This window comes from Mytilus californianus, unplaced genomic scaffold (genome assembly GCF_021869535.1).
Source record: "Mytilus californianus isolate M0D057914Y unplaced genomic scaffold, xbMytCali1.0.p SCAF_4, whole genome shotgun sequence".
Taxonomy (NCBI): Eukaryota; Metazoa; Mollusca; class Bivalvia; order Mytilida; family Mytilidae; genus Mytilus; species Mytilus californianus.
In genome coordinates, this window is record NW_026262690.1 from 82,229,632 (window position 1) to 82,242,344 (window position 12,713).

At 32.0% G+C, this 12,713-nt stretch overlaps 1 protein-coding gene and 1 long non-coding RNA gene across 2 annotated transcripts in view; both read right to left on the minus strand.

Annotated features, from left to right (window-relative positions):
• LOC127738697 (uncharacterized) overlaps nt 1–12,713 on the minus strand; it is an 89,238-nt gene that overhangs the window by 38,137 nt on the left and 38,388 nt on the right. The window lies entirely within an intron of this gene.
• Nucleotides 9,543–10,883, minus strand: LOC127738720 (uncharacterized). Its single transcript, XR_008000149.1, has 3 exons — nt 10,683–10,883; nt 10,163–10,190; nt 9,543–9,640 (listed from the first exon to the last, which is right to left on the minus strand). It is a non-coding gene; the product is annotated as an uncharacterized LOC127738720 (long non-coding RNA).

Consider the following 12,713-nt stretch of genomic DNA (forward strand, 5'->3'; position numbering starts at 1 on the left):
AACACATATTTAGAATTATGCAAGCGTCTTACCTGATGTTCGGTTTGACTTTTTATTGTATAAATTTCAAGGTTGTTATAGTTTAATCTAAGTAGACTGATATATGATTCATTCAACATCACAATCATATTTACTGATGAAGGATATCTGTTATCCGAAATATTTATAAATAATTACATTTGTAGTTCCTTTTTTGTTATTGGTGTTGTTGTGTTCACTTTTTATGCGTTTATATAATTTATTTATTGTGTACATGTATCGTTACTCGTAACGATCCAGCGCCCTCGTGGAAAATCGTTGACTATTATTCAGACGTTTTATATATATATATATATATATATATATATATATATATATATATATAAGTCTAGAGATTTGCACAACGATACTAATATAAGATGGTATTATACGAAGATGTTGTTAATAAATCGTGTTGACAAATATTTCGGCTTAACAAATAGCCTTCTTCAGTGTCAATTGTTTTAACAATATTTATATATTTATATATAAGTCTAAATTGAAAACAACGTTCAAACCTATGATTGCGTTGGATAAAAACCGCAATTTTTATACGTATGCATGTAAAACAAATTTCTTGGTAGAGGGGTCTAAATACAGCACAAACAACAATTTCAAAAAGACCAAAAAATGTGAAAAAGTCTATTTTAACAAAACACATTTGACTAACAGGTCGAACAACTGATGTTCTTAAACCCTGCTGACTACCATTGGCGATTGTATAAACAAGTCTAAATTGAAAAGAACGTTCAAACCTATGATTGCGTTGAATAAAAACGGCAATTTTTATACGTGTGCAAGCAAACCAAATTTCTTGGTAGAGGGGTCTAAATACAGCACAAACAACATTTTCCAAAAGACAAAAAAAGTGAAAAAGTATATTTTAACAAAACGCATTTGACTAGCAGGTCGAACAACGGATGTTCTTAAACCCTACTGACTGCCTTTGGCGATTGCCAAATAAATAGATCACCAGATGTAACAAAATGGTTCTTAACTATTAATTTTATACCAAACAGAAAACAATATATATCAGTATTTCTTTTCTCGTTTCTCTTTTTTTGTGTGCGTTGGTTGATGTCATATGTATAGGTAACTGTATTGTATGCTATCTGTTTATGTGTGTTGGTTGATGTTTTATGTATAGGTAACTGTAGTATCCTATAGTTAAATATGTATAAATAAATGTTATATGTAAGGGTATCGGTATTGTGTGTTTTCTTAAAGGTGCTTTGCTTGATGTTATATGCATGGGTCAAAATCACTCATACGCGTCAAACTGAAGCAGTAAATAACAAATATTTGTGTAGTGATATTGGATATATCTCATATTTTAACAAAAGACTGAGCTTAACCATTTGCCTTGATTTGAAGAACAGAGGAGCATATAATAAAGATGTGAAAACAACAAGGGTGCTAAATATATTGAAAGAACTGAATTTGATTTAAAAAAAATGGTTTACCTCTAGATGCCGCATCGCAAAGGGCTTTTTAAGGGTTCACTTGATTACGTGAAAATGATCTCACTTTGTATCACGAACGTTTAGTTGATACAAGAAGATGTGGTATGAGTGCCAATGAGACAACTCTCCATCCAAGTAAAAATTTATAAAAGTAAACAATTATAGGTCAAAGAACGGTCTTCAACACGGAGCCTTGGCTCACACCGAACAGCAAGCTATAAAGGGCCCCAAAAATTACTAGTGTAAAACCATTCAAACGGGAAAACCAACGGTCTAATCTATATAAAAAACGAGAAAGGAGAAACACTTATGAACCACATCAACAAACGACAACTACTGAATGTGAAAATGTCAAAGCCATTATACATAACCAAATTTACGATATGGGCAAGGGAATCGAAGAAAACGCTTCAATTACCACTTACCTGAAATGAATTGTGCATATTGACCCAGATCCTTCAAAATTCAGTAAAGGTTTTGATAGTAATAAAATAAACAACATAAAAAACTATTTTTTATAGTACACTTCTTGACTATACAACAAATATTTAATATTCATAAAAACACGCAAGCACATAATGCAGTTGAATAATTCTGGACAAGTATTTGAATAATATATATTCATTTGTTATACATTTTGTAAATCAGTGACTTTTAAGTGAACTGTAAGTTAGTCTCGAAGTCTTTATATCTATTATCTATAAATGATATTCCAAGTGTCTTGTCTATTCTGCAATATACATAAATCCCTCTGGGTCTGCATCATATCCAATATAACATGTATAAACTGTATTGACTTCCTCATTTCGAAACTTGATTTTTGAAACCCCTGTTTAGAATAGTGAAGCTACAATTATAATCTCGAATAGTCTTACCATAGACAGCTCATAAAGTTCGGCAATCGGCGTTGAAAGTTAAAGATGAAAGTGAGAAACACCATTTCTTATCAGAGTAAAAAAAGATACCTAATGGTCAATAAAACAAGTCGAAAATAAATCCGACGAACAAACAAAAATAAAATTGAAAATGGAAGCGGGGAATGTGTCATAGAGACAATAGCCCGACCAAGGAGCAGTAAACAGCATAAGTCCAGCAATGGGTCTTCAACACAGCCAGAAAATCCGATCCCTTGCAAAATAAACTATAGACAAAATTATGTTTACCACATGTATAATTTCGACGAGATAAGTTATAACTGGCTATATTTACAGTTTTATCTATACTTCTCTATATTATAAGTTTTCCAAAGCCACATCCCCTCCCCCCCCTCCCCCCCCCCCAAAAAAAAACCAAAACAAAACAAACAAAAAAAACGTTAACGCAATGAATTCTGTCAAAGAAAGTTAAAAAAATATAGTCAAAATGCGAACAAGTACTCTTGTTAGTAATATTTCCTAAATAGTTCAGGCTACTTTTAAAATAAGGAGATGTGGTATGATTGCCTATGAGACAACTATCTACCAAAGTTCAAATGAAGTTGATGTAAGCAATTAAAGGCAACTGGCACCGGCATTCAACAATGAGAAAAACCCATGTCGAAAGGCCCCGACATGTAACATATGAAACAATTCAATTGAGAAAACTGACGGCCTAATTTAACAAAACAATTTACGAAAAACATATTATGACAGACATAAACCAACGACAACCACTGAACTACATCACAGGTTCCTGATTTGGGACAGGAACATACAGAAAGTGACGGGGTTAAACATGTTTGTGAGCGCTCAACAATACCCTAACCTAGGACAGTGGTGTAACAGCAAAACACAAGAACAAACTATAAAAAGCAGCTGAAAAAAATCTTAACTCATCAGATCGATACAAAGAAAAACATCAAACAAAAACACAGACAGGAGTCGGTTATACAAATCAGATCACAACTTTTCGCATATGCGGTTCAATTTTCGGGGTACGAAGTGAGATTTAGATTTATGCAAATTAGAATACCCAGAAAAGCCCTTTTGGGTGAGGCTTCTCGAGGTTATTTTTTTTTCACAAAATAAGTTCTTTAAAAATGCAGTTCGTTTTATATATTAAAGAATACCAGTCCCCGAGGGTATCATCAGCTCAATAGTAAATACTTCAATGCAAACATTATTTATAACAAACATTTCTTCAATTTACAATTAAAATATTTTTAAATTATTTAGAAACTAAGGTTTAAACTCCCTCAGGCAAATGAGAACGATTAAATTTTGTTCACGCTAATTTTCTACGTTTAAATAGCAGGTAATTGGAACAGGCAATTGTTATTATAATAAGAACTAACTGTACCCCTCTTCTTTCGGTTTGTTCTTTCATTCTCATTATGTAGACTCCATACCGGTACATCTCGTGATTTTTTTTAAACGTACACTCACCTTTCAATCTCATGTTTTTCTATGAAGATGAATTTCTTTCAAAATATAATCTATAAGTTTTGTGATTAGGATTGTCACATCTATCCCATTATCTTCAAATAAAGGAAATTTTGAATATAACTAATGCGAAGATTTTAAACGTCTTTTAGTGTCTAGCGCTTTCATCATTCTTGTGCTTGTAGGTGTCCATTAGAAAATTCTCTATTACTTTTATTGAACGAAATGTTCACGTAGTGGAATCTTCCGATATTCCTTATGTTTTAATTGGTCTTTGTGGACACGAACCCGTTCACCAAAAGTGTTTATATTTTTTATAAGATTATTAAATGAACAAACTCTTGAGTTTCACTTGAATTGTCCACTCATTAATACAGTTTAAATCGCTTATTGTAGTCGGATATCTATTGTCCCTCTACTGTAAATATCAATCCATACAGTCCACTTAAATTAATGCCTATGGGGCAGTTCTAGTTAAGTTTAGTTTAAACATTTTTTATTGTCTAAATAAACAATATGATTAGATACAAGTTATAACAACTTAACATAATCCTCTCCAAATAATTACAATATACAAAATTTCAAGACAGTAACTATATAATTAAGTACAATATAGAAAATGTATACAATAGATAATTATGTTTAAACAATAACAGTTGGATACGAGTACATTTTAAGATACAGCAATATTAATCAAAGAATCGTTTTGTATGGCGTATATAACTATGTATATTTCTGAAAAGAATTATGTTTTGTTCAACACTAATTTCGTCTGTTCCAAATAAAATATGTTCTATGAAATAGCAACTAATATTTTCAAAGAGCTGATTTTTAAAATTTATGTAGAGTGGACATTCTAAGAAAAAATGAATTGAATCTTCTAATGGACACCAACAAGCACAACTTGGGTCATTTTCTAAATTTGCTCTGTTTAAATCAGCTTTTAAGGGACTCAACTGTGACGTAATTTTGTATGCAATATGTTTTCTATCCTATTTCCAAAAAGGTAATATTTAGGTACCAAAAATGAAATATCATTTCGGCGGATTGTATTTTTGAAATTTGAAGATGACTGAATGGATCTAATATCTAACGGCAATAAATTCCATGCAAGAATTGAGGAAGGGGAAAATGATTTAGAACATATGTTCAATCTACATCTAGGTACACTATAGTGAGAACGGTTTCTAGTAGTATAATAATTATTATCTGCATAATCTGAGATACAATCCATAAGATATTCTGGGACATTATTATTATGTATTTTATGAAATAAACATAATTTAGGTCTATTTCTTCTAGAACTTAAAGTTTCTCCTCCAGTTTCAAAAAGTAGGGATTCTTTGCTTGCAAATTGCGAAAATCCAGTAATAATTTTGGCTGCCTTAAGCTGCAAGCGCTCATTTTTTTCAGAATCTCTAACACAGCACCCATCCCATTCCCATAGCTCGCATGCATATTCTAAAAGTGGAAGTATGTATGCGAGATATATCTTATTAAGATTGTAAGGGGCAGTTCTCAGACCTCTCCCCAACTTTATTTGATTTTGGACCATTCTGTATGAACGAAATAAGTGCACAGCATATCCAGTTAAGTTTTAATTTTCTAAGAAATAATACATTTGAACTTTGTATATCTAGTTCATGCTATATCCCGCAAAATGTCTAGATGAACAGATTTGTTATCACTCAGAGTTAATTTTATGGTGTAAACACGGCATTTGAGCCTAAAGGTTCAGATGAACCTTGCTTGTAATGGGAATTGTTTTATAAATCACATAAACAAGATTAATTATATATAATATAAGGTCATTGCTACAAGAAATGACCACCACTCTATTTGAACATAAGACATAAAGTTCAAAATTGTAAAATTACGCTGAGAAAGCGATTATGGGTATGAATTAGTGGTTTTCCTTTTCCGAGTAAATTCCTTGGGTTTGCATTTTTGTTGAGAGCTAGATTACACATTATAATTCTGACAATTCAGGTCAAATACAAAGCCTCGTATATTAAGGAAAAAAATCATGGCAGCCGAAATTTTGTCAAGGAGAGAGGGACGAAAGATACCAGAGGGACAGTCAAACTCACAGATCGAAAACAAACTGACAACTCCATGGCCAAAAATAAAAAGACAAACAGATAAATAATAGTACAGATGACACAACATAGAAAACTAAAGACTAAGCAACACGAACCCCACCAAAAACTGGGGGTGATCTCAGGTGCTCCGGAAGGGTAAGCAGATCCTGCTCCATATGTGGCACCCGTCGTGTTGCTTATGTTATTACAAATCCGGTAAATAGTCTAATTTCGTAGGTCACATTCGTGAAAAGGGAAGGGTATTGTAGTTACGATATAAGGAACATATCCGATATCATCTGTGAAACGGTTATTCCATAACGGTCAACCAACTCGTGATGGCGTCCGTAAAATTTACGAAGGGATGATTTCAACTTCACCATTTGGAACTCTTGGTTTAATAGCTTCCTTGTGAGCAGCAATTCTCTATCAAGGAAATCATGATAGGAAATACAAGCCCGGGCATCGTATCATTTGGGAGATATATACTCCGTATGCAGGCGCTGCTGGAATGAAACCCCTATACACACGATACTGCTTTGCCTGTTTTGTTTTGCCCCCATATAATTATAATGATATCATATTATTCAACAATAAATAAAGAAAACTCACATTGTTCAACAAAACTTGTTCTTTAATCTAATTTTATTACATTTTAAACCGTGCAAGACGCCTGAAAACGCCCGGTGTTTACATGTGACGCCGGAAGCATACATGTAAAGTTACTTTGTTTAGTTGCCAAAGATGATAACATCATTTGGCGGAATTTCGTTTAATTGACATTTTACATCAAAATAATAACTGAAATGGACTGATCTGTTTATTTTGCTTTAGAATAGAGATAACCGTATTGTATTTGAAGCTTGGCCTATGTAAAACGTCGGTTTAACTGTCAAAAATTGAGTTTTCTTTGTCGTATAAAAAAGGTTGGCGTAACCTGAAACATCCTATTTTGTGTATTAATGCGTCTGGACTAAATGTAGATACTGTCGTTATACTGGTTGACGATACATAGGTCGTCATATAAGAATCACATGTCCTTTTAATGTAATCTTGCTAAATGCGCATTTAAAACGGCTTTTGGGTGTTTAACCACCATTAATCAATCTGAAGTCATAAAATCTAAGATTATAACTGCAATTGGATCATACATATAATGGCCTCATTTCAGAATACTATCATGTTTAGAAGTTCAGTTAAAACGATAAATTTTAAACCTTATGTTATTGGTTAAGAGACAAGTGGATGTATTCTACCTTATTCCTTTGCGGATAAATATGAGTGTGAGGCACACTATCATTTGTTTCGTTAAAGTCCTTCACGTCGCAATTCAGATTCCAATTTTCGTGGTCATCATGTGCATTTGTTTTATCTGATAAAGAATATTCTTCTAAGAATTCACAGGCATGTCCAAAAGCAACATTTTCATAATCTGACTCTTTTTTGGTAGTGAGATAAACATGATCGTCTTTTACTTGATCAGTAACCAGCAACGTGGTGTATGGCTGTTCATATCCATCGTCTCAATATTCCGAAGAATCTCTATCATTGTCCGATGATGTGGATGTATGTTCTGCCGACACTAGGTCTATATCTCTAATGATCATTGACATGATGGGGTTATCATTTTCTGCAATCATAAGACCCACATTATATCATTTTCACTTGAACAATAAAACTTGTGTAAATTAAAAAAAAAAATAACGCCAGAATTTCAGGTTTCCGCGTTATATAACATTTAAGAAGCATACCGGGTATATGCAATTTTTTTTTCAATTTCTGTCATCTTTTGAATAACATAGTTTGTGTCAGTTTTCCCTAAAACTCAATACAAATCAAAATATGACCAGAAGACGGTAATTTGACTGTATATTGTAAAGGCACAAAAGCTTTTCTGAAGAGCCAGGAAAACTGTACAATTTTTTCTTCAACCATGAGTACGTTTTATTTGGTGAAGATATATTAACAATGTATTAATAAGTGATTGTTGGAGTTTACCCCACTTTGTGCTACTATGGCTATATCATGCATGCTCGGTTTTTTTTCTACTTTTTTTTGTTGAAGGGTGCAGGAGTATGCGGACAGAACAATCGACCGTCGTCAAGTAAAGTTGCATCATTGTCAAATAAGATAGGAGTCGAGCACTCTTCGTCATGAACAAAGTTCGCACTCGCCAATTCAGAAGTGCAGGCTAATGATCACCGTAGATGATCCAAGTGCGGGTTAGTGTTTCTCATTACATATCGTATGACGGGTGTCGTCCGTCATCTTTTTAATTTAAACGAAATATCATTCTCTGAAACTACTGGACCAATTGAAACCAAACTTGGCCATACTTATCAATTGGGTATATAGATTAAAAAATGTGGCCAATTAACTCTGTTTTTAACAAAAATTGCTGTCATGACTAAACATAGAACATAGTGATAAAGTGCTGTTTATGTCTTTTATCTTAAAAACCTCTTTAAGAAGAGAAATCTGAGGGGACATAAATGTTCAACATGCCAAGATCTATATACTGTCGATTCGAATCGAACTGTTAGATGAATTCTTAAAGGCCTTATTGACTTAAACGATGTTTCCAATCATTTTGTTAAATTTTGTGTACGATTTTGTTTGTGTTATTACTTATATTATATTGAAACCTATGACAGATAAAGAGAAACTAAAATTGATCAGCAAGTAAAGATCCACAAATGTGCCAACATGTCCGAAATTGTCAGTCGACTCATTGTAGGAGTAACAGCCCAAAATGACAAGGTTTTACAATTATTTACATTTTTGACTAATACTATGGCAGACAAATAGATACTGTTAACAACAAAAAATGATAAGCAATACACATGATACAAGGTCTGCACTTATATCATCATAGCCGAAATAATCAATCGACTCCTTAATTAAATGGTTGTCTTTTAATGATGATTATTAACCATTGTGTTCATTTATGACGAAGGGTATAGCAGAGAAAGTAAACTGTACACAGCAACAATGAGGAACAAGAAAGAATGAGTCAACTTTACCGATAATGCCAGATGACTTCAAAATATTTATATGTTGGGCAAAAAGCATAGAAAAAGCACTACTGACAAATTGTCCAAACTTATTTATCAATTCAAAATAAAATTTGCCCTCTTAAATATAATTTTAGTGATTAGTGAATCTAGATTTGCTTTTTCATTATGTACAACATGACGACCGCAACTAATAGGATCGAAGACCTGAGCTGTGTGGAACTACTAATAAAATTGTGTGCAAGATACGTACTACTGAAATATCCTTTATTAGGCACATTTGAGACCAATCATTCAACTTTTCAACTGAAAACTAAAATGAAAAATAGAAGCATGAAAAAAATAATGGAGGCACCGAGGCAGTCAAGTATCCTTAAGGCAACATTTTCCAATGTAATGCTCAGCTCAAACTTTACTGCAAATATACGAGGAAAGAAAACAATTCATTACTACAAAATGTCATTTGAATGAAATAAGAAACGAACCGGTCATAACTTGGTTGATTGAGCCTTTATGCCTGTCTTTCCGCATTGGTACCTACTAACAGGTAGCAAAAATCGAATTGGAATGTTATCATTTCTTTGGTATTGTATTAAGTACCTTGTGATGTGGGTTGTAGGTTATCATCTTCAATTATCTCTGTATAATGAGCACTTTCACCAAAAGTCCCTTCAGATGTTTGGACATTTATTGCAGGTTCCATCCTAAAATGTTTAAATGGCATGTGTAAACTAAAACTTAATTGCAAATGTGCAAAGCAGAAATCATTTAAAATTACCATGAGAAACACTATTTATTCAAAAAGTGTATTGCGTTCTCTTATAACAACATAAGCAAATCATTGCTCACTTAACCGTCTTCTGGCCTACAAAAACTACGTTTCCGTGTTAAAGTAATTGGCTTATTAACTTCCCAGTCTTTAGAAATAATTTCCTTATTTGTTGTTAAATGTTTAATCGGACAGAGAAAGAACTACTATAACAACAAGGAATGATTGATAAAAATGCTTTACAAATCCACTAATTAACAAACAACAAATAGTAAGTTATGCGTATTTTCAAAACCGATGATTACAAAAATTATTTATTGCCAAAAAGATCAATACAATATTAGATGACTAAGATCAATTTCAATACAGGGTTGCAATTGTACAACATTTGAAAAAACCACCAACATTGGAATTTTATAAAATTCTGTTCTATCTGTTAATAAAACATAAAACTGACCTGTCTTTGTATCTCTGTTTCAGTCTACCTGAAATTGAAACATGGAATAAACCTTTAATAACATTAATTTGCATTCAGTATGTAATTTTATAATCAATATTTACATTGAGTATGTAATTTTATAATCAATATTTACATTGAGTATGTAATTTTATAATCAATATTTACATTGAAAATAGATAATACTGATGTCACACAATTACAGTAAAACATATTAATTATACATAGTTCATTCCGTACCAACAAAATGTTTAATACAGTTAAAACGGAACCGTAAAAAATTAAACGATGACCTTTTGAGACATATATACTTAATTTGTAATAATGTTTTTCTAAAAATTCGTACTCTCTGATGCGTTATTAAACGCAATACATATGTAAATACCACATTTCGTCTAATGAATAGTCATTGTTTTATTTGGAATATGCCTTTTCTTGTGTGCAATATTACGTTTTGATTATGTGTTTGATATTCCAAACAATTGTCTTTGGATTAACAAATAACACACTTTGAACTTACGAACATATAATCCCATCCAAGCCAACAGAAGTGCAATGATAATCACTAATGATAAAATGATGACGCTTTGGACGGATAGGGATGTTTCTACAATTGCATATTTGTCTGAAATAAATCAAGCATATGTGCAAATGATTAAATCGTAAAAAGGCGAACCAATTATACGCATATTTAAAACGCATTTTGTTTTCTTCGAAAATGATTTGTCGTCTGAATCAATAATATTTCTTCCTACAAATTATTTCTTCCATTTGTGAAAGCGTCCATCATATAGCAAAATAAAGTAAAATCACTAGCAAAATGACTGAAACAAAATCGTATATTTGTGACAATTATAAAATGTATCTTTGAAAATCACTATATTTTCAAAATTTGTTATAGTCGAGGGACATTAACCATAAAATTTCATTTTAATGCATCCACCTAACATACGGCTAAATCATATATTATTCGAAAGCATATCATCTGTACTGTCTTTTTTGCCCGGTCGTCAAATATTCGTAAGGTGCAACTTCTGTCAAATCACGATAAATGGTCAAGGCCGAACAATTTCTTATTTTACAAGACGCCAACATTTTTGCATATTCTGTCTTCTAAACAATAAAATTTTGTATGGAAATATGAAAAACAGAGACTATTAGTCAATTGTCAAACGCACTTTAAAATATTGATGACGTATTTTAAATAAATAGCGCCATTTTCCTGAAATTCCGGTGAAAAGGATAAAAATGAGTGAATACCAACATGTTTGTCTGTGATTCAATTGTTAATCCCCATAAAACCAAATAACATATTTCATTTAGTGCAAAGGAAGTTTTTGACATCATAAAATTACTGCAAACATGCTTCTTGCTTATAACACAGCCAATCATAACAACCCATACAGTTGTCCAAATACCACCATCTGCAAAAAGATAGCTTTTCAGCTGTTCTACGTTAAAACATATTTTTATGTAGTCAAATTTAGGTTGAAAAAACACATTTAGAAAATAAAAAAAATGTTTGAAGGAAATAATACACTCGGGATGCATGCTTTAAAGGGGAATTTAATTATCTAAACTTTGATATTTCAATATGTAGCTTAATTGCCAGCCTATAAAAAAAAACTGTTCTTGTTATTTTGCTTGTTTTTTCATGATTATCATTAAAAGATATAGATATGAAGCTAGCCCAAAAAAGCTAAATACTTAAATAGATAATTACATTAGTTCAAAAGCTAATTAATGAAAAGTTGAATTTCAAATATTTCTCTTATATAAATTATAAAATTTGTTTTCTTGGTTATTATCATTATCTCAAATTTACCAGATGCAGTAACCACTTTCCGAAGATGTTTTAAAGTTATGGATAAGGGATGAAAATCGTAATTGATACTATTTGTCTGTCATCAAATTGATAACATATCAGTGCTTTTGTATGGAAATATGAATTGCTGTTCTATCTTGTCTTTTTCTGGTTTAATTGCCAAAACCTGACCTGGTTGTTGATAAATGATTACATTTCTATGTAAATAATAAAATAATATTGATGTGAGTGCATGATGAGTACAATTATCGTCCTTCACAGCAGACAAAAACAGCTGGTCTGAAAAAAAAATTGAAAACAACACGTTTAATAATTTCATGCGTCCGAAGCTCTTTTCTGTTGCCACATACATCATGTCCTGATAAAACCGACGAGAAAAAGCGTTACTCAAATATCGACAGCTTTATCTTATAGCGTAGGCGGTCGAGTGATCTAGGGCACTGGACACAGTGCAGGCGGTGTTGCCACGATGTCACAGAAATAGGTGTTCGAATCCCGCTGAGGGAAGAACAAAAATTTGAGTTAGCAAATTTGCAGGTCTAACATTGTAAGGCTAACTTTCAGACGAATTATATATAAATTGTAGTGTTAGCTCTGTATAACCATGGAAAAAGTCTGTTTAGACGTATATTTATTTATAACATATATGTAAATATTTGTAATTTTTATATTTCTTTAGAGAAAAATGGTTATTCAAATAAATATTCGGGAATAAAAAAATTATTT